At 43.7% G+C, this 19497-nt stretch overlaps 1 long non-coding RNA gene across 1 annotated transcript in view; it reads left to right on the top strand.

Annotated features, from left to right (window-relative positions):
- Positions 1–18502, top strand: part of LOC128351286 (uncharacterized) — a 28265-nt gene extending 9763 nt beyond the window's left edge. The window contains exons 2-3 of the long non-coding RNA XR_008319688.1: positions 11068–11331; positions 18128–18502. This is a non-coding gene — a long non-coding RNA (uncharacterized LOC128351286). The remainder of the gene's footprint in view (positions 1–11067; positions 11332–18127) is intronic.
- Positions 18503–19497: the final 995 nt, after the last annotated feature.

The raw sequence follows: 19497 nt of genomic DNA, 5'->3' as shown, positions 1-19497 counted from the left end.
ACATTTTTTTACTTTACAAGAAAAACCCAGTGGATATTTGGGCTAAATATTACATTCTGCCACCTATATTTCTGCCCACCATCTGGGAAAGAACTTATTACCTAACTACTGAAACTGGCAAATCCTCAAGTAGTTCAACAGCCCTCCAAAGATAACACAGTAGGCGAACATAACAATTACAAATACATTCCCTTCTCAGCCTCCAAACAGATTTTACAGACTCCTAGTCAGCATGCGTGCATGCAAATCTCCACAAACTACCCTGCAAATACTGTTGTTGTTTACAGCATGTTTGTGTTAAGTGTAGATGTTGCTTTGAGTACACAGATAATTAATCACTGGTGTACATGAATGTTCAATCACTCCATCAGCCCCAAACACATGTTCACGTGTGTGTTTGTGTGTGTCTGTCTGTATATAGGTTTTATTTGAAGTCCATGGTCTATGAGGAAACATTGGTATACAATCACTGTATTGGGATTGTTTTTAATGAAAGGCAGTACTGTATATAAATCTAACAATAAACAAACAATAAAATAAAAAATGCTTCAATAGCATTTGCTGTACAGGTGGGCCTTGCTATACGTAGGAACATAGGAAGCTGCCATATACTGAGTCAGACCATTGGTCCATCTATCTCAGTATTGTCTAAACAGACTGGCAGCGGCTTTTCCAAGGTTGTAGGCAGGAATCTATCTCAGCCCTATCTTGGAGATGCCAGGGAGGGAACTTGGAACATTCTGCTCTTCCCAGAGTGGCTTCATCCCCTGAGGGGAATATCTTGCAGTGCTCACACATCAAGTTTCCCATACACATGCAACCAGGGCAGATCCTGCTTAGCTAAGGGGACAAGCCATGCTTGCTACCACAAGACCAAGACCAGCTCTATATGCGGTACCACTATTCATGGTTCTGTCTACCCATGGTCTGAAAAGAGGCACGCGACCTTGCAAGGGTGTAACAAGGCTGGAGTGGGCCCAGAGACAAAATTTTAAAATGGGCCCCTCGCTGATATACACACACACACTTCACAATATATAGTCATGTGACTTGCCTCTGGGGGGCCCCTCGAGGCATGGGGGCCCCTAGGCAGCCGCCCCCCCCTTGCCTAATAGTAGTTACACCCCTGCGACCTTGGCATATGCGGGTACAGAAATGTGAATATGAATTCGACAAATATTTATATACCACTTTTCAACAAAGCGGTTTACATAGATATAAAGAAATATGATGGCTCCCTTTCCCCAAAGGGCTTACAATCTAAAAAAAGAAACATAAGATAGATACCAGCAATAGCCACTGGAGGGATCCTGTGCTGAGGATGGATAAGGCCAGTTGCTCTCCCCCTGCTAAATAAAGAAAATAACCACTTTTAAAAGGTGCCCCTTTGCTCAGTTAGCAGGCGATGCTAATTTTGCTTGGTTAGCGGGTTAATAGCTCCATATTCATGCTTTGTAGGTGGCCAGAAGGGACTTCCAAGGTCATTTCCAATCACCATTTTGTTTAAAGGAGTTATTTTGTGGCTCTTCTGTCAGAAGAACAATCCCCCCATGACTTTTTATGGAAAATTGGCTAAATTAGTGGTTGTAGGGGGCATTGCTGGACAGCTGGAAACCCACAGCTCACGGTACGGCACTTTCTTTCCATTATTTTCACTGTTTTTGCCATTTTTTTTACCATTTTTCAAACTTTGTAAAAATTCAGGAACCTAACCCCCTGATTCCATTGCCCCAATGCCTCATTATCCATTGTTTCATTAACCGTAGAAATCTACAGGAAAGGAACCTCCATGGATAACAAGGCACACCTGTATAATGAGCAGCGCTATCCTCAATCAATCAATCAGAATCATAAACCTGGATTTAATTACTGTGTTTAGTCCCAACTAAATGTTATGGGCAAGGTAAGGTTGCATTTATTTTGGAAGGGAGCTAGATCTTCCCCCTTCTAGCTCTTTCTGACTTTACTTCTGTCTAATATCTCCCTGCCCCCATTACTTCATCTTTTCTCCCTTGCACTTTCCCTCTTTGGTTGTCATAAATTGAGGACAGGTATCTATGTGATTTTCTTACTTCTTGGTTTAGGTGTTTGGTTCAATAGAGCCTTAGGCTGTCTGTGCCAAAAACACACTTGGAAGACATTCTTAACAGCAAAGGTATTCTGTTCCCACTCAAGGTATTTTTGTGAGACAGGCTGGCCATGAACCACTATAGAAGAAGCAACAATTCTATTAATCGGCATTTCTAATTTATTTATTTATTTATTTATTTATTTATTTATTCACATTTATATCCCGCTCTTCCTCCAAGGAGCCCAGAGGTGTACATGGTTATGTTTATACTTACAACAACCCTGTGAGATAGGCTAGGCTGAAGGTTAAGTAGCTGGCCCAGAGTCACCCAGTGAGCTTCATGGCTGAATGGGGATTTAAACGCGGGCCTTCCTGGTCCTAGTCCACCACTCTAACCACTATGCCATGCTGGCTCTCTTGTGCTATTGAGTAGAAGTTTTAGATGTTAAGGAGTCCCCAGTATGGGTAACAGCACCCCCCTACCATACAACTTAGCCAGCACCCCATCCATACAATGTAGCCATTTTCAGAGCCAAGGGGAAGTCCCAGATGGTAGTCTGGCATGCTTAACTCACACAAAGATCCTGAGTTGTTTGTCATTGCAATCACCTCATGTGCTTAAGGCAAGTTTGCAGCATGCTAGTGTTGCTTGATCTGGGAGGTGAGGCAGGCAGACATCAAGGAGTGGCTATATTGCTGGCAAAGAATGCATAGGACACCCTTTACTGCCACAGACATGGACAGCACACAGAGCAAGGGTACAAAAGCTGACACATAGTGCAAATGTATAGCATCTATTGGATAACCTCAGGGCCGATGCTTAACCAAAGCATGAACTTATATCCTCCTGGTAAGTATGTTAGAGGTGCCCTAAGCTCTGTCTTGTGAACAGAGTGTTGTTGAGTCCTTCCCTAGTCAAAGGCCTCTACCAACATTTCTTATTCTACCTTTCTAAGCAAAGCAGTCACATGCATGCCTCATCCCTCTGACTTCTGTTCTTTTATAGTTCCATAAAAGTCAGTTACATAAAAGTCAGTTTCCTAACCTAGATCCACAATAGCTGAGTCAGGAAACCATGAGCCCTTTCTCACGATCAGAGAAAGGGCTCCAAAGGAGCGAGGGTAGGAAGCCTTGAAATTCCGCGCCCCCCCCCCCAGATGGTCTGCTCTCCCTTGCAATCCCTGGGCAGATCACTTTCCCTGGGTGGATCACTTGCCCAGGTGATGGCTGGCTCCTGTTGGTAGCAGGGGTTTTCTGGGGCCAGAAGGCCCCTGAAACCTCCATAATGCACCTTGCAAGTGTGTGGTGCATTATGGGGAACCTCCTGATGTTGGTTGGGAAGCTACTCATGTGACTGTGCCACATGGAGCTGCAGCAGGGGCACCTAACAGAGGTTGCCAATGTGCTGCTGGGAGCCACATGACTCCCAGTGGTTCGTACATGCTGGCAAAACCAAGCTGGGCTTTTTGGTTTTGCCTGCACGTGTGAATAGCCCCTATATGTCATCACCACTTCTCTAACAGTGGCTGACGTCCAGACTAAGTTACGCAATAATACCACCCGGGAGTTATTCTAAAGGCCTACAATTTCAATAGGACTTCTGTCAAGTAATTTATTGCACAGTGATGTTGCACAAAGAAAAGAATGTCTGTTCATGACTAGTTTTTTGCACTAGCAGTTGATGCTGGCACATTGCACAAAGTGTCGCCTAATCTTGTGTGTGTCCCAGAGCATGCCGCTAGCAAGATCTTACACTAGCAATTGTACAACATCAAGGAGCACCACAACGTTATGTAGCTCTGTGTGTGCAACTTCTTTTGTTGCACTCATGTAAAAGTAATCTGGATGGTGGTCAAACTAATCTGGGTAGAGGACATAATTCCATAAGTGTGTCCTCTTAGAAATGTCACAAAATTGCAGGGAAAGAATCTAATTTCTTTGAAAATAAGCACAGTAATTAGGAAGCACTGAGATTTCACATTATATATGGTATATGGATCCAATTCATTGTTATTTTTGTTATTTGTGTTTATCCCTTGAAATGGATATCGGGATCTGAAATTGCTACCAGTGAAAGAGGTGAAATATGGACTGTTTGTCTTTAAAGTAAGTGTAAGGCACACACACACACACAATATACTATAGTAAAAAATACATAAAGTGGTCAGTCATCTTTGGTCACCTTTGTATGCGATGTTTGTTCAGCACATTTTCCACCAGAGTTCTGCTGGAAATAGAGATTTGCTGAATGCTTAGGTTCTTTTGCTTGAGGTATACTTTTATCACATTGCAGCATTATGGGGGTTTCTGACAGGAGACAGCACATCCCTAAGCTAAATTGCTTGTTATGTATCAAGGGACTTTTAAAAAGTGTTGTTCCCCCCCGAAAATGGAAAATGTCAGGGTTACTGCTCTTGTAAGCACCTCTGCTGTTTTGTTTGTTTTCTCTTTTAACTGAAGATCTTGATATTTTAGGGAATACCAAACAATACTTTAACCCATCAGTCACAGAACAGCTGTAGGTACTGTACATAATGAAATACATTGCTACAGCAGGTTGGATTGGGGTGGGGGGATAGTGCTGGTTTTTAGTATATTTGTACCTATGAAGCATTGATCATTTATTTGTTAAATTCTGTCTGTTCCATGTTACTTCTATAAGAAGTTTGTATGTTTTAAGCATTGCAATTTGAGTCTAAACCCTGTGTTTTATTAACAGATCAAAATATTTTCCAGAGAGTTAAAGTGATCGTTAGATGAGAACAAGAAATAGAACATGATTAAATCCATATATTTATATGCATCAGACAGAACTGGAGAGCAGATTTAGGATGTCCAAGGCATAGTACATCCTCCGCTGGATGTGAACTCGCAGATGCAACATGGGCAGAAAAGAACAGCTTCTTTGTCTGAGCATAGATCTTTAATTGTGCTCTATGTTGTAATCTGTCAGATTCAAGTTGAGTCTTTCTCCACTTGCACTCCAGTTGCCTACCTTACCGCTTCTGCCCCCGTAGATCTTCTGTATACCAAGGGGCCAACTTCAAAGCGGGTTGGAGAGCACACTTGGAGCAATTGTGTCTACTGCCCTGGTGAGCATGTTGTTCCAGTTCTCCACCAGGGCATCAACAGGATTGCCGGCAAAACCAAACTTACATTTCACCAAGGTTTTTTGGAATCCTGTTGGGTCCAATAACCTCTTTGGGTGGACCATTCTAATAGGCCCCTTACTCTTGCAGAGGTGGGAAGTAGTTATAAGCCTAACCTTAACCAGATGGTGGTCCATCTATGACAATGGGGAAATTACAGGGGTCCCCAACCACAGACCATCTCTCTGATCAGAGTAAAAGACCAAATTAAGCATGTGAGCTGCAACGTGCATTGGTCCAGAGACCTCTTGGGATAGGCCCATAGTTGTCATGGTTGCTATGAACTCCTGAGCTGCCCTGGACAAGTTGGTCCCAAAATGAAGAAAAAAGGAAGGGGTGGAGCTGGGGCTTCTTGAACCCATTTGCTCAATTTTAGCTACACCCCTGCCCACAGGGGTGTTCCGAACTGGGTGGGGGACGTCCGAAGGCAGGGGGGTTGAAGGATGGGGGAGAGTGCACTTACCCCTCCCTCCACTTTCCCCCCACTGGCTTTCTGTTTTCAAAGGGTCAGCCAGGGCGGCAGCATACCTCCCTGCCGCCTTGTTGCCTCGTCTAACCCTACGTCAGTGGAAGTACCCAACACACCGGCACACAGGAACCACTGGTTATTTTGACTGGTTCGGAGGCCCATAAAATGCACATCCCTACCCTCAGGTGCTCTGGTTATGTGCCCATAAGGATCATAAGATATCCAGCTCTTTCAGAAATACATATAAGTTTCCTCACAAATAAAGCATAATGTATAAAGAAGAATATCTACTGAAGTGGGTTATGTGATTGGTGAAGGCAAGAAATGTGTTCATTAAATGTTTTGTTTAATATTAGTGCTAAAAAGATGAGGGATTGGAGATCTAAGTCCTCATCTCAAATTTCTTAAGTTTACCTTATGAACCAGCTATGCCAAGTAATGGATGGATGCTTTCCCTAACTGGGCAAATACCAGCTGGAGTGTGATTTACTTCAGGAAAATGAAAAGAGGGGAAAGGTGAACCTTCCCTACCACCAGTGGTGGCCAGTGAGGGTAGTGCAGGGGAGGCAGTGAGAGGTACTTTTAAAAGTCATTATCTTTGATACTGCTTGCACCTGGCAACGCCCATAAGCAGCGGCACACCGGCCAGTATCCCACACAGATGCTGCCCCACCTATGGGTCTCATTTGGCCACTGAGCATATTTTATTTTATTATTTATTATTATTACTAGAATTTATGTACTGCCTAATATAAAAATATGTGGCAGCCGTTTGCATGGTCAGCATACTGACAGTGCAAATGGCCTCCATGCATGCACAGCAGTCAGATGAGTGCAGTAGGTGGGACTTATGACAGCAACAAAAATGAATGTGCAATTAAATATTGTGAACAAATATTGATTACTTCTTCACAGTTCTTAGCTTTTAAACTTCCCTGGTATTCAGCTGGCAACAATGATGTTAGCCTGACTTGCTGCTACATGATTTTGTCATTATTGTGGTTTTTGCTGTATACAGTAAACTCTAGGCCCATTAGGCGGCATAATGCAGAGAGTTTAGTTGTTGGAGGGGAAAAGTACAAGTTAGTTTCACTTTTACTTCAGCATGGTATTCAGACCAGGGGCAGAGCCACCATTGGGCCAACGGGTTCAAAGAACCCAGGCCTGTGACCAATCAGGAGCCGCGAGAGTGGCCCCGACACGCCCCCGTGTCTGACGTCAGACACGGAGGTGGTAGTTTAGCTCCCGAGCGGGGGCCGCGTGGCCTCTTCGGTAACTAAACTAAGGCTAGTGCTGCGTTTGCAGTGCCATCCAGGAGCGGCTCTTCCCTGCAAAGGCAGGGAAGAGTCACTCCTGGCTGTGTGCTGCAAATGCAGCACCAGCCTAACTAGCTCCTGAAGGGGCCGCGTGGCCCCTTTAGGAGCTAAGACTGGTGCTGTGTTCGCAACACAGCCCAGGAGCGGCTCTTCCCTGCAGGGAAGAGCCGCTCCTGGGCTGTGCTGCGAAAGCAGCACCAACCTTCTTCTAACTGCCGAAGGGGCCGCGCGGCCCCTTCAGCAGTTACAGCTGAGCTGACTCCCAAGTCCTGAATGGAGCCTCAAGGCTCCGTTTGGGAGCCAGGCCATGCCCCCCACGTCTGATGTCAGACGCAGGGGCGTGGTTATCCCCTGCGTCTGATGCCCTACAGAGGGGTTGGGGTTATCGGAGCGCCCACAGCGGCCGCACACGGGCCACTGGCGGGCTAGTTACGCCCTTGATTCAGACTGTTGGTCAGCTCTACGTTTCAGAGTAGAGACTTACTGAATGGGTTGTGCATGAATGCTTCATGCCAAACCAGTTCGCCTTGAACTGGGGCTGGTTAAGAGGTTCAATCATGGACTGAACTGGGGGCAGTTCAGTCCATGATTGAACCGAAACAGGTCTGGTCCGAACAAATCGGTTTGGCACAGTAAGGGCTGGCCAAGCAGGGGTGGTGAGAGAGGGGGAAATGTGCTTACCTGGGTGGCGTGGCTGCCACTCACGACTGCTCCCCACTGCTTGCTGCCACTTGCCCTCCTAGCATGGTTCCAAGCCAGAACCCCCAAGCATGTGTGGAGGCCAGAACTGAGCCACCACCGAACCTGTATTTGTAAAGGGAACTGCTCACTGGATTCCCTTTTACAAGCAATGGCTGCCTGAACTGCCTGAACAAGTTTGATCAAACGGACTGGACTGGCAGGTCCGTTCGACTGAACCGGTTTGAAGCAAAGCGGTTCAGCTTGAATAGATTTGTATTTGAACCAAACCACATTTTTTGGTTTGTGCACATCCCTATTACTGAAGCCTATGAACTCATAGAATACTGAAAGCCTAACTAGTCAGTCAGCGGAGCACAGATAAAAGCACAAGGAGCCCTTGAAGGCTTGGCTACTGTAGCCACAATCTGGAAAGCACTGCTACAGCAGCCAACAAAAGAGATGCCTCGAGAGAATCCAGCCTGTAGCTAATAGGGGTGTGCAGAATGTTTCAAAACTGAAACATTTTGACTCAAAATGGGCTGTTTTGAGTATCCTGACCACAAAACAAAATGCCCTTTAAATAAAGGGCCTGTTTCAAGCTCGGAACAAAACAACCCCATTTTGAGTCAAAACATTTTGACGTTTCAAGCACCATTTTGGAGACCTTTCCCCCTTTGCTGGTTGGTTTTCTGACACTGGCTTCCAATTGGCTTGCAATTTCCTTGCTTTTTGGTTGACTTGTTAACATACAGATCAAGTGTTGTCATGTGCAACTGCACCCCCATTGGCTGTGGGTGGGGAGGAGAAAGTGGGGAGCCCCGAAGGATTAGGTTGCTCTAGTTGAGCTTATGGCTATGCTTGCTGCTAGGGAAGGGTGAAGCTGTGGCAGCCATTGCAATGCTAGGAAGTAAAGAAGTCATAATTGTGTATGAGAGAGCAACTTGTGCCAGTTTTATTACTGCAGCATAGACTTTGTGGCTGGCAGTGGATTCTGGGTCAGTGATTTTTTTTTTAGCCTTTTTTGGACTGTGTTTGAAATGTGTGCTCTGTGTTGTGAAGGACAGATTCCCTTTTACTGTATGCTTCTGCAGTGTTTTTCAAGGGCAGGTTGCAAAACCTGCGTGCATGAACTCTGTGAACACAGCTTTTTCTGGCCGTGTCCTCTGGGGGTTTGGGGAAAAGGTTAAAAAATTGTCAAAAATTGCACACTTGCCCATTTCTTTGGTAGGTTGGGTGGTAGGTAGTACCCATCATGCCCTACCACACAGCCCACTTTCAGTATCCAATGGGGTGCTTCAAGTTTCCCCATTGTTCCCTGTGACCAAAATACTTGAAACATTTTGAGTTTCAATCTGTCAGAACAACCAGTTGGACCACTGTTTCATTGAAACTTTCAGGTCATCTGTTTTTTGTTTTGAAACAAAATGCAAAATCAATTTCTTACAATTAGCTAACGAAGGGTGAGTCCACTCCAAACCAGCTTCAAGTACTGTGTATTGGAACCATGATCAGTCCACTCTTGGCCTTTTTCTATATATTGAGGAGGTTCCCACAATCAGCGGGAACTGCCAGATGGGGTTAAGCAGGGAGAGCGGGCTTAGCCCGCTCTTCCTGCAGATGACCCTGCATTCTGCCCTTTGTGGCTGGATTGGCTGCCCATATGACTGCTGGCTCCGTTACGGAGCTGGTGGGGGCTTGTGGGTTCAGGGGACATGTGGCCGCTGGAAGTTCCAACATGCTCTGCGCAAGTGCGCAGAGCATGCAGGAGAGACCCTCAAGCCGGAAGGCTGCTTTTTAGCCTCCCGGTTGGGGGTCTCCCCATAAGTTGCCGTGGCACAGAGCTGTACCGAAGCAACACATGATCTGTTAACCCCGGTTAGCTGAGTGCTCGCTCTGCTACCCTGGGCTAATGGGAGGGGTAGTTAGAGCGGTTTGCTGCTGGGAGCTGCTCGGCTTCCATGGCAGCACATGACCGCCAAAAAGTGGGCTAGGCTCCCTTAGCCCACTTTCTGGCGGTCATGAGAATCGCCTCATTGTCTGCACCAGAATGTGATTTCCAGCATTCTGAAAGTAGGCTGTGTGACACTTCAATGGATTCAACCCAGTTCTTCCCAGTTAAGTATAATTTGAACCATCATCCAGTCTGGCCTGAAGCAGGCCGGAAACAGACAAGCTGACCTGGTGCAGAGCATCTGTGCCCCTAGTTCTCCCTCAGCGGCAGCTTCTCTTTTTCCCACCAGCCGACCTAGCGGCCGCAGCTTCTCCTTGGCCCGCCGGCCCGCCTGGTGGCCGCCATTTTTCTTCAACCGGCCAGCCGGCCTGGTAGCTGCCGCTTCTCCTCCACAGCCAGCCAGCCTGGAGGCCCCACTTCACCACAGCTGCCCAGCCTGGTGGAGGCCACTTCTCCTCATTTTTGTTTTACACTGTGAAAGTTCATGAACCCCCCCCCCCACCGAATCGAACAGGGGGGGGTTCAACAGGGTGCCAGACTGAACTGGCCCGGTCGGGTTCGAGTCTGGTCTGGACTTCAACCTAACCGGGCCAGCAATTCTGTGCACATCCCTAGCTCTTGTCTCATGTTTCTCATGTACCTTGAAGTAAGATCCACATCACTCTCTACTCTTTGGTTCTGTTAGTCTAAACAACCTTAAATATGATCCTGTTCACCTTCCACCTCCATGATCTCTGCTTGCTGCTACCCTTCTTTCCATTGTCTGTTTTCTCCTTCCTATTTCCTTTAAAACAACAACATCATTGTCCCTTCATATTCAGATCACTGAGACTATTACTTGCCTGGAAGCCTGATTTCACTACATCTTGCTGTCCTGCCACCTAGAGAAGCAGTGACACGCTTTTGTCATTGGATAAACGTTAAGCAGTTTTGGTCAGAAATAGTAGAGCTGAACCTTATGAAGCTGATAAAAATCCTGCTTTACAGAATTAGGCTGTGGGTTTTTCTGTCCAGCTCTTCAGAAGTGAAAATAAAAAGTCTCATGGAGAGATGTTCTATGATTCCCACCCCTCAACGCAAACATCTTCCAAAGGTCCTCACTCGTCTCCTAAAGCAGAAGTTCCAGCCCATTATAAAATACTAAAATTCTGCTATGCCTACCCAATGCTCAAGTGTAAAGAATAATAACAATGACAAAACACCCCTCAATCATTCAGTGAGATGACAAAGCCTCAGTGGATTTTTTCAGTGAAAAGGAGCAGACACTGCTTTCATTCTTGAAATATGCCCCTCCACCCCCCATGCAGAAGGTTGTGAGCCCAACTTTGTGGCTATTTCATACTCAAGCATTTCATGGCCGGGTCCTGGCTGGCTTTTATCCAAGCAATGTGAAAACAAAGCATTCATTTTTCTTTTCCCTCCTGTGACAGGTCCTGGACATTTCATCAAGTAAATTATGCAAAATGATTTCTTGAGTGGCAATGAATACAAAAGTGTCTGCTGGTGATAAACAGAAAGGAAGAAGTCAACACCAGCAACAAAAGGAAATGTACACTTGTCTGGTTTTCATGCTGGCATTCATCTCATTTCCATGGGGAAATTGTGATACTTAAATCAGTTCCAACACACATGCAGCTGGATTTGTCTATGAAGAGTGGTCATAGAGTTGCAATTCACATGCCTTTCTTTGGCTGGTAAGTGGGTCAAGTGGCTATTTGAAGTCAACACAGGAATAATTTTGTGTTAACAGGTATCCATTCCCTTGAAATATTCATGTCACACAACACCACTATGACAAGATGTTATTCAACATTAGTTTCTGTTAAACAATCCCTGCAGCAGCAAAGGAAGGAGAAACTGCAAGGGATTTACCCCTTTTTATGACTACTTTATCACCTTGCCTTTGATGTGCAACTTTCTGTTCAGCAACTGCTACCGGCATGTTTTCAAAGATTGTTCCTGTGTGTGATGTATGGTCCCATATTAAATATGCACCACATTTATTAAATTCTGATTTCCAAGCAACTGAACAGGCACAGTTCAATATCGTACAGTCTTATATTGCTTGAAAATCTACACTTTAAGCCTACAGTCAAATATGCATGTTCATTGATTTTGCAGAACAAGGGGACTCAGTTAATTAAAGCTTTGTTTGTTTGGGCACCAGCTTCTTCAAATGTTCTTTTTAATAAGGTACAATTGTCATTACTGTATTGTCATTCATGTATGGACATATGGAGGCTGTTCCCACTTGCAGCCAAGACTGGGCTAAGCCAGCCAAGCCAGGGCTTGTCTGCGTGTGAGAAGCTCCAGGATCATGCCCAATCCCGGCAGCACTTCCACAGTAAACCCGCCTGCAGAGCCAGCCTCTTAAAACGGTGTTAAGGGAGTGAGTGCTCCCTTAGCCCCTTTTTTAATGATGCACAGTGCTGGCTGCGTTTAGCTAGCACTGTGGGGATCCCCACATTGTACTTGCATAGTGCATTGTGGGATTTCTGGGGGCCAGGATGATTCATCTCGGCCCCTGACCCTCCGTGCTGCCTGGGCCAATGGAGGACCAACTGGGCATGTGGGGAGTGCACCCAGCAATGAGTGTACCCAACCACCCGCCCTCAAGCCGCTCTCACTGATTGTGAGAAAGGGCTCTTCTTGTCGTCTGATGATCCATAAAGCGATAGGTGATTTTGAAATAACATCCAACTTTCAGTTATAGAAGAATTACTGCAGTAGTCCTGAAAAGATTTTAATTTGAAGGTAATCAAACACAGTGATGGGAACAGAATCTCAGAAGACAGGGTGGGGTCCATACACCAGCCCAGGGGGACATATTGCTCTGTTCTGGCATTAGTTATGGCCATATGCATGGCTATGTGTTGCTGGGAAGAATATCCTTTATCTTGCAACAGTGCTCTGCAAGGGAGTTGGGTGAGATCAGTAGAGAAGTGAAGAGAGGATGGATAGTAAAACTTGCATCTTAAGGACCATTCAATGTGGCACTGGAAAAAATAGTGACAGAAAGAAAGGATAGGGTAACACTTTTTAAATTACTATTAACATGTTTTATTTAGGTGTATAAAATAGAATACTGTTTCAAAACAATCTGCATTATTCACCATTTCCCCCTTCACCCACTTGTATTACAAACATTTCTTAAAGCTGTTTTCAAAATAGGCCTGAGCTATATATCTTAGAGCGGTGATTTAAATATTATGGGAACCATGTAGCAGCTGCACACAGTACTTGTCTGTGAAGGTGTCCCCTGTGGATGCTGCAATATTTAAAAGGCGCTTTGCCTATATGCCAGCCCATATGCATTCAGCATTTGCATGCCAGTGATCTATCGCCCCAGTGATGGGCTAAAAAGCCTTTTAACATTTATACCTGCTGTGTGGAGTTGAGTGGGTTTTTTTAAAAAAAATACCCCCCCCCTTTTATTATTGCCATATTCAACTCATCCCTAAGATAAAGGAACTTAATATTATGGGGTACCAAGAGATGGTAAAATATCCAACCTTCCCGCAAAATCAGTGTATCAATGTCCTTATCTCATTTTTCTGTTTCAAAATAAGCTGCAGACGGATATTTTATTTTAACGTTTGTCAGACTAAATACAACAGCTGGAAATGTGCACAATTAAATTAGACACATGCCTCATACACCCTTAACCTTAGAGGAATCTATACACTCCAGGTAGCCATAATCCTAAAACCTAGAGTCAGCCACTTTTAAAATCATCTTTGAGTCTATGCATTCAGGGTGTAACCAACAGCTCTACACAGCTTGGGGCTAGGGTACCTTGTCGCACCGCATTCTCCCATTTGAATCTGCCAGGGCCCTCCACTCATCACCATGCCATAAACAGAGATCTGGTTGGTGGGGGACTAGAGACAGGGCCTTTTTAGCTGTAAAGCACACCTTTTAAAGGAGGCTTTCTAATGCTCCATTTTTTGTTATATCTGATAGGTTCTTTAGCTTTTTATAACTTCCAGTTTTTAGCTTTTAAAATAACTTTTAATTTGAACCTAATAATGATTGTGGTTTTTAACCTGACTTTTAACTTGTTAAATTTGGTTAATTTTATTACTTTTATTGTGTCTTGTATCTATTTTATTTGTTGTAAGCCAGGGCGAGCAGTAGTGCACTGGAGAGGCGGGGTAGAAATATTTTAAATAAATAAACAAACAAAAAGCTTTCCAATTTCTGCTCATCAAGACAATCCAGGATCCTGGCAGTCTTTGGCCAAAACCCTGAACTGGGCAAAGCCTGGTCCCGTGGCACTTGGCCCACTGCACCCCCATGGCACGTAGGTGGAGAGGTACACACTGCCCTCTCAGTGGTGCCTGGCTGCTGCAGAAAAGTAAAAAGGAAGAAGATGGACACTCTCTGAACTGCTCCCCTTTAACCTTTCCTGGGTAGCTGGGAATCATTGGGAGGGGGTATCCATCAGGCATATGCATTAGCACCCCTTAAATATACTGATGGGTTGGCACATGGTAGGACATAAATTATATTTATTTACTTAGTCAGTGCATTTATAGACCACCCTATACAAAACGTCCCTGGGTAGTTCACAATATAAAAACCATCAAAACATTAACATAATAAAAACAATTTATAATACAGTAACACCTCTAAAAACTTTAAAACTATAAACTAAAATCCTGACTGAACAGGTATGTTTTTAGTTCCTTCTTAAAAACATTCAGAGAAGGGGGAAACTCTAATTTCATTAGGAAGTGATTTCCAGAGTCCCGAGGCAACTCTAGAAAAGGCTCAGTTTTGAATCAGCCACCAGCTTGGCTGCTGGCAACCACAACTTGATCTCTCCAGATGATCTTGAGAGGCAGTGGGGTTGCCGAAGAAGAAGGCATTCTCTTAAATACCTCGGACCCAACTTACTCTAATAGATACAGATTGTAAAAGAGCAGAATGACAGGATGCTTTGGACATTTCTGTCTCTGCTTAAATAATGCTTCAGGCTCCATCACTGCCCAGATCAAATTCACAACACTGATTTCTTTTTAGCAACTGTTGTCAACAAACAATTTTCCCTAGAACAGTGAGTTGGACCTTTTATTTACTTACTTACTTACTTACTTACTTATTCAATTTTTATACCACCCTTTCAAAATGGCTCTGGGTGGTTTACAATTAAAATAAAACCATTAAAAAGAGTTAATAATAATTAAACCAAAAATTATAGAACAGTGTAAAACTATTAACTATTAACACATCATAAAACAGTAATTAAACTAGTAATTAAACTATTGTCATTAAACCTATTATTTTGGCAAAAGCGAAGTAGGAATGCTAGGCCCATTCTTTGGCTGCGATTGTTATTACTTCAATCCAGAAAGGGTCAAGATGACCACAAATGAGTGGTAATTTCCCAACCAGCTATTGCTCCATCTTTGATTTCTCCTTTGGGGGAGAGATTGTTGCATTCATGGTTTCCCAACAGGTACACCTAGATACCATCAACATCCTGTATCCTTGTCAAGAAACCTTTGGCACTGACATTCTGGGAGGTGCTGTCTAGTATTGACATTCTGGGTGGGTTCGCACAACCTGCTGAAAGTTGGTACAAAGTCTGGGTGAGGGAACTGGAAATTCCTGTGTGGCACACACATTCTGGGAGCAGTCCTACAATGCCCTGCAAAGTGCAACAGTTGTTCATGATCAACAGCAATCAAGCTGCCACAAAATGTTCTACAGGGATCAAATGTCCCTGTTGATCTCTGTGTAGAATTCAGTAAGCAATAGTGCAAGCAGAGAGCAGGTTCACCTTGGTTCATTTCTAAGAAATCTGGGAGAAGGAACCAAAGGTTCCTGCGGTGCATGCACTCCCATGCAGTGTTTTGTCTGAATCCACCTGACTAGCTGGCAAGCAGCCAACTCAACTTGTTATAGACCTTGTCAAACCAACTTCAGCACTTGGTTATGGGTTGCGGTCAGTAACAAGAGTTGTTGGCCAGCTGAACTTGGGTGGATACAGATGACATGAGAGCAGGCACACAGTGGAAATCTCCGGTTCTATCTCCCAGACTTCTTATTGACTTTTGGTGGGTCATGTGAACCCGCCTTCTATTTGCAGTGTTGCTTAATGAATGTTGCTTAATGGATTCTACCTAGAGATCAATAGGTACACATGAATCCTGTTAGACCTTTTTCTGGCAACTTCATCACTGTGTTGATAATGAAGTATTGATAATCTTTAGTAACACAAAGTATTGGAGACACAACTGTTGGGCTTTGCAGGACATTATGTGATTGCTCCTCAATGGTTTTACTCCCTGCTAGGGCAACCTACCTGAAACTTGAGAGTTGCCTGGAACTCTCTCATCCTGGTCTTCTACCAAAGCTAAAGCCTGAGCACTGACTGTTCTGAAGCACTTTATTATTTGGACTGGCTTTTAAGGGAGGAAGTTAAATCATAAATAGATCTATCTATCTATCTATCTATCTATGTTACAGCTTGTGACAAAAAAGAGAGAGAGAGAATACTATTATGATTGTTTTTATATAGCTTTTATGCTAATACCTAGCCAGAGCGGATGGGATGGGATGCACCTTATAGGATATTATCAATAGGGTGGCATCCATAGCTTTGTGGTTTTTTCCTTAAAACCTTCCTCAAACACAGTCATGATTGATAGTTCCATAGAATTCTGCAGGGTCCAATTTTTTTCCAACTTAAAAAGCCTGGCAGTTTCTTTATAGCTTACCCAGAGCCTACTGCTCTGTGACCTGAAACACTGAAGCCTTTGAAACAAGGGATGCAAGACCTGCATGCCTTTGTGAATCAAAGGTGAGCAGTACATGCTGTCAAATGATATATATTAGAATGTACCTACTCATATAACAAACAAGAATATTTAAAAAAAGAGGCAGATGATATGATTTCAGCCCATGGTCATGGTAAAGTTCTATTTTCTTTTAAGTGGGTCATGAACCTTGGGGTTTTTTCTTCCCCCAATAGCCCACTGAAGATGGGTCATTCAGTGTCTTCTGACAGCCTTCTCTTATAGTAATGCTGATTCTACTAGGCCACTTATTCATTTTCTTTTAATACTATTACCTTACAAAATCTTGGGGAAGAGTACATAGCAAACTGTGATAATAGTGGTAAGTGGGCTAATGATAGCTGATTGGGAAACCAAAATGCAATCGGCTTTTGATAAATTTCCAACAATTCAGAATCAGTATAATAAAACAGAAATTTCCCAAATCTTCATATTAAAGGCAAGCATAATTCTAGTGGCACAGTTCATTCACATTTGAGTGATCAGACAGATTTCTCAATTAAATTTTCCATTTTGCAGTGAACAATTTGCACACTTTTTAATGGAGTAAATATGGAGAGTTACTGCTAGATTGTCCCCTTGGGCTGCAGCCTTGCTTTCAGATATTACAGAGTGTCTGTTGGGCTGCAACACAGATAGCATTCTGTGACTATAAGCAGGATGCAAGGGAACAATACCTTCCTCAGCTTACATCTTTCAGAAGAGGGGTCATATTGACTTCAAAGTCCCCATATTAGAGCACGTCTGTTTGAAGATGATCCATGTGAAATTTCAGACCCCCCCAAAAAAGTGAAAATGAGATACAGTCCCTTGAAGTACAGCTTATTAAAAAATGGTTTTGACAGCTTTTGACAGTTTTTGTTCAAAACACACTCATTTTTTAAAACGGTTGCTGACATACCACACAGACAAACATTGATGGGAGAGAGAGCAGCCTGCCTGTGCAGCAATGCAGGCATGCTTTATAGAGCCTTGCAGCAACCCATTCTTAAGGGTGGTTGACACAGACAACATTCTACCATTATAGCCAGGAACTGTGTGTGTGTGTGTTCCTTTTTCAATGCCCTTTCGGATATGTTGTCCCTTCAGATATGGAAGAGAGCTGGTCTTGTGGTAACAAGCATGATTTGTCCCCTTAAGCTAATCAGGGACCACCCTGGTTGCATATGAAAGGGAGAATAGAAGTGTTTGCACTGTAAGATATTCCCCTTAAGGGATAGAGCCACTCTGGGAAGATCACCTAGCTTCCAAGTTCTTTCCCTGGCATCTTCAAGATAGCGCTGAGAGAGATTCCTGCCTGCAACCTTGCAGAAGCCACTGCCAGTCTGTGTAGATAATACTGAGGAGATGGGCCTATGGTCTGACTCAGAATATGGCAGCTTCCTATGTTCTTATGGTGTGGCTTATCTTTGACATCTTCATGTGTAATTTTTTCCTCTTGATTTTCAAAGTAATGGATCATCCATTCATAGGCATGTGGCTGGTTGTACTGTATATTTATTCTTCAAGGCCCCTTCCAACAGTATCATTCTATGTGGATGGTGTTGGTTGCCAGTTTGGTACTTGTAACATGTAATGAAAGCTTCAGTTGCATGATAACTTCAATTGCATAGACGCCAGTCCAATATTTATCATAAGCTAGGTTGATTCTTGATTTTTTATTACATCTTGGCTTTCTTTCACACAGGAATTCAAGACGGTGGAAATAGGCAGTCTCCTATCCAGGCATTGGCCAGACCACACCTATTTAGATTCAGCAAGGCTTGCGTGGCTTCAGACCAGACCCTGGGACCTCAGTAGGACTTGATCGTTGATTACTAAGGTGTGAGATCTGTGTCTAAAGGGCAGAAAAATATAATGAAAGAGCTGATATATTTGAGATCAAGCTGGGAGTGGTGTTTTCCAAGACTTACACTTGAAAATACCTCCTAAAACCCTACCTGGAGAGATGTTTTGTTGTGTTTCAAGTAATGTTTTTTAAATTGTAAAAATGATACGATATACATTTTCAGCCTGATTTAGTTTAAATTACTTGAAAATAAAATACCTCCTTGAATGATAATTTTTTTGTATTTTTAAAAATCCTCCATGAGTAGCCTGCCCAGTAGCCTGCTCAAGCTAATATGAATACATACCAGGTTCTGTTCTAATAGCCTCTTTCCTTCCGTGCCTTCTGTCTCAGCCAATAAATATTTTTAGTGCAATGATATATGATAACATGCCTTGTATTTTGCTGGTTTTGTTAGCCCCTTAATGTGTCGCTGTTCTTACTCTCATCCAGGTATGGTTTATGACCCAGAATCTATGATCATTGTTAATGACCTTGAGGAAACAAGAACCTTAGATTACAGCTCCATAAAATTCTTCTATAGAAGCAAACACTAAGTGGCAATGCTTTTCTCAATCTGAAAAAGCTTTTAAGCTGGGGGGCGGAAAGTGACTCATGGTTGCGTGAACTTGTCAAGACAAAAAGAAGGGAAAGAGAGAAAAGCAAGGGGAGTGAGAAGGGTCACCATGCAGTCAAAAGGGATGAGATCAGCAGCTTAGAATTAAGTCCTTCCTCACCCCCAACAATCAACTTTTGGAAAGAAAGCCAAACACCGAACTCCATAAAGAGTTGGAACAGCTATAAGGATTTAGCTTGAAGTCCAGCACTAACAAACTGAAGACAGATACAGTCGTATTACTCAGACGAGGGATGTGAACTTGGAATGTTCCGACTCAAAATGGGCCATTTAGAGTGTTCCGAGCATTGAACAGGACATCAGATGAAGGGTCTGTTCTGAACAACCCGAGTGTTTTGGACACTACTTTGAACTCCAAAATTGCACTCTTCTGGCCTCTGAGTATGCGCAGCAGCCATTTGCATGGTCAGTACCACCATACAAATGACTGCTGCACATGCATTGAGGCCAGAAGAGTGCACAGAGTCCAAAATGGTGCTCAGAACATTTTGAGTGTTCCAAGATGGTTTTATCGGAACAACTGGCTTGACCAGCTGTTCTTATGGAACGATCTGGATATTTGTATTATGTCCCAATCTCAGAATGGAACAAT

This window comes from Hemicordylus capensis, chromosome 3 (assembly GCF_027244095.1).
Source record: "Hemicordylus capensis ecotype Gifberg chromosome 3, rHemCap1.1.pri, whole genome shotgun sequence".
NCBI lineage: Eukaryota > Metazoa > Chordata > Lepidosauria > Squamata > Cordylidae > Hemicordylus > Hemicordylus capensis.
Note: the sequence above shows the minus strand (reverse complement) of the source record. Positions and strands in the feature narration are given on the sequence as shown.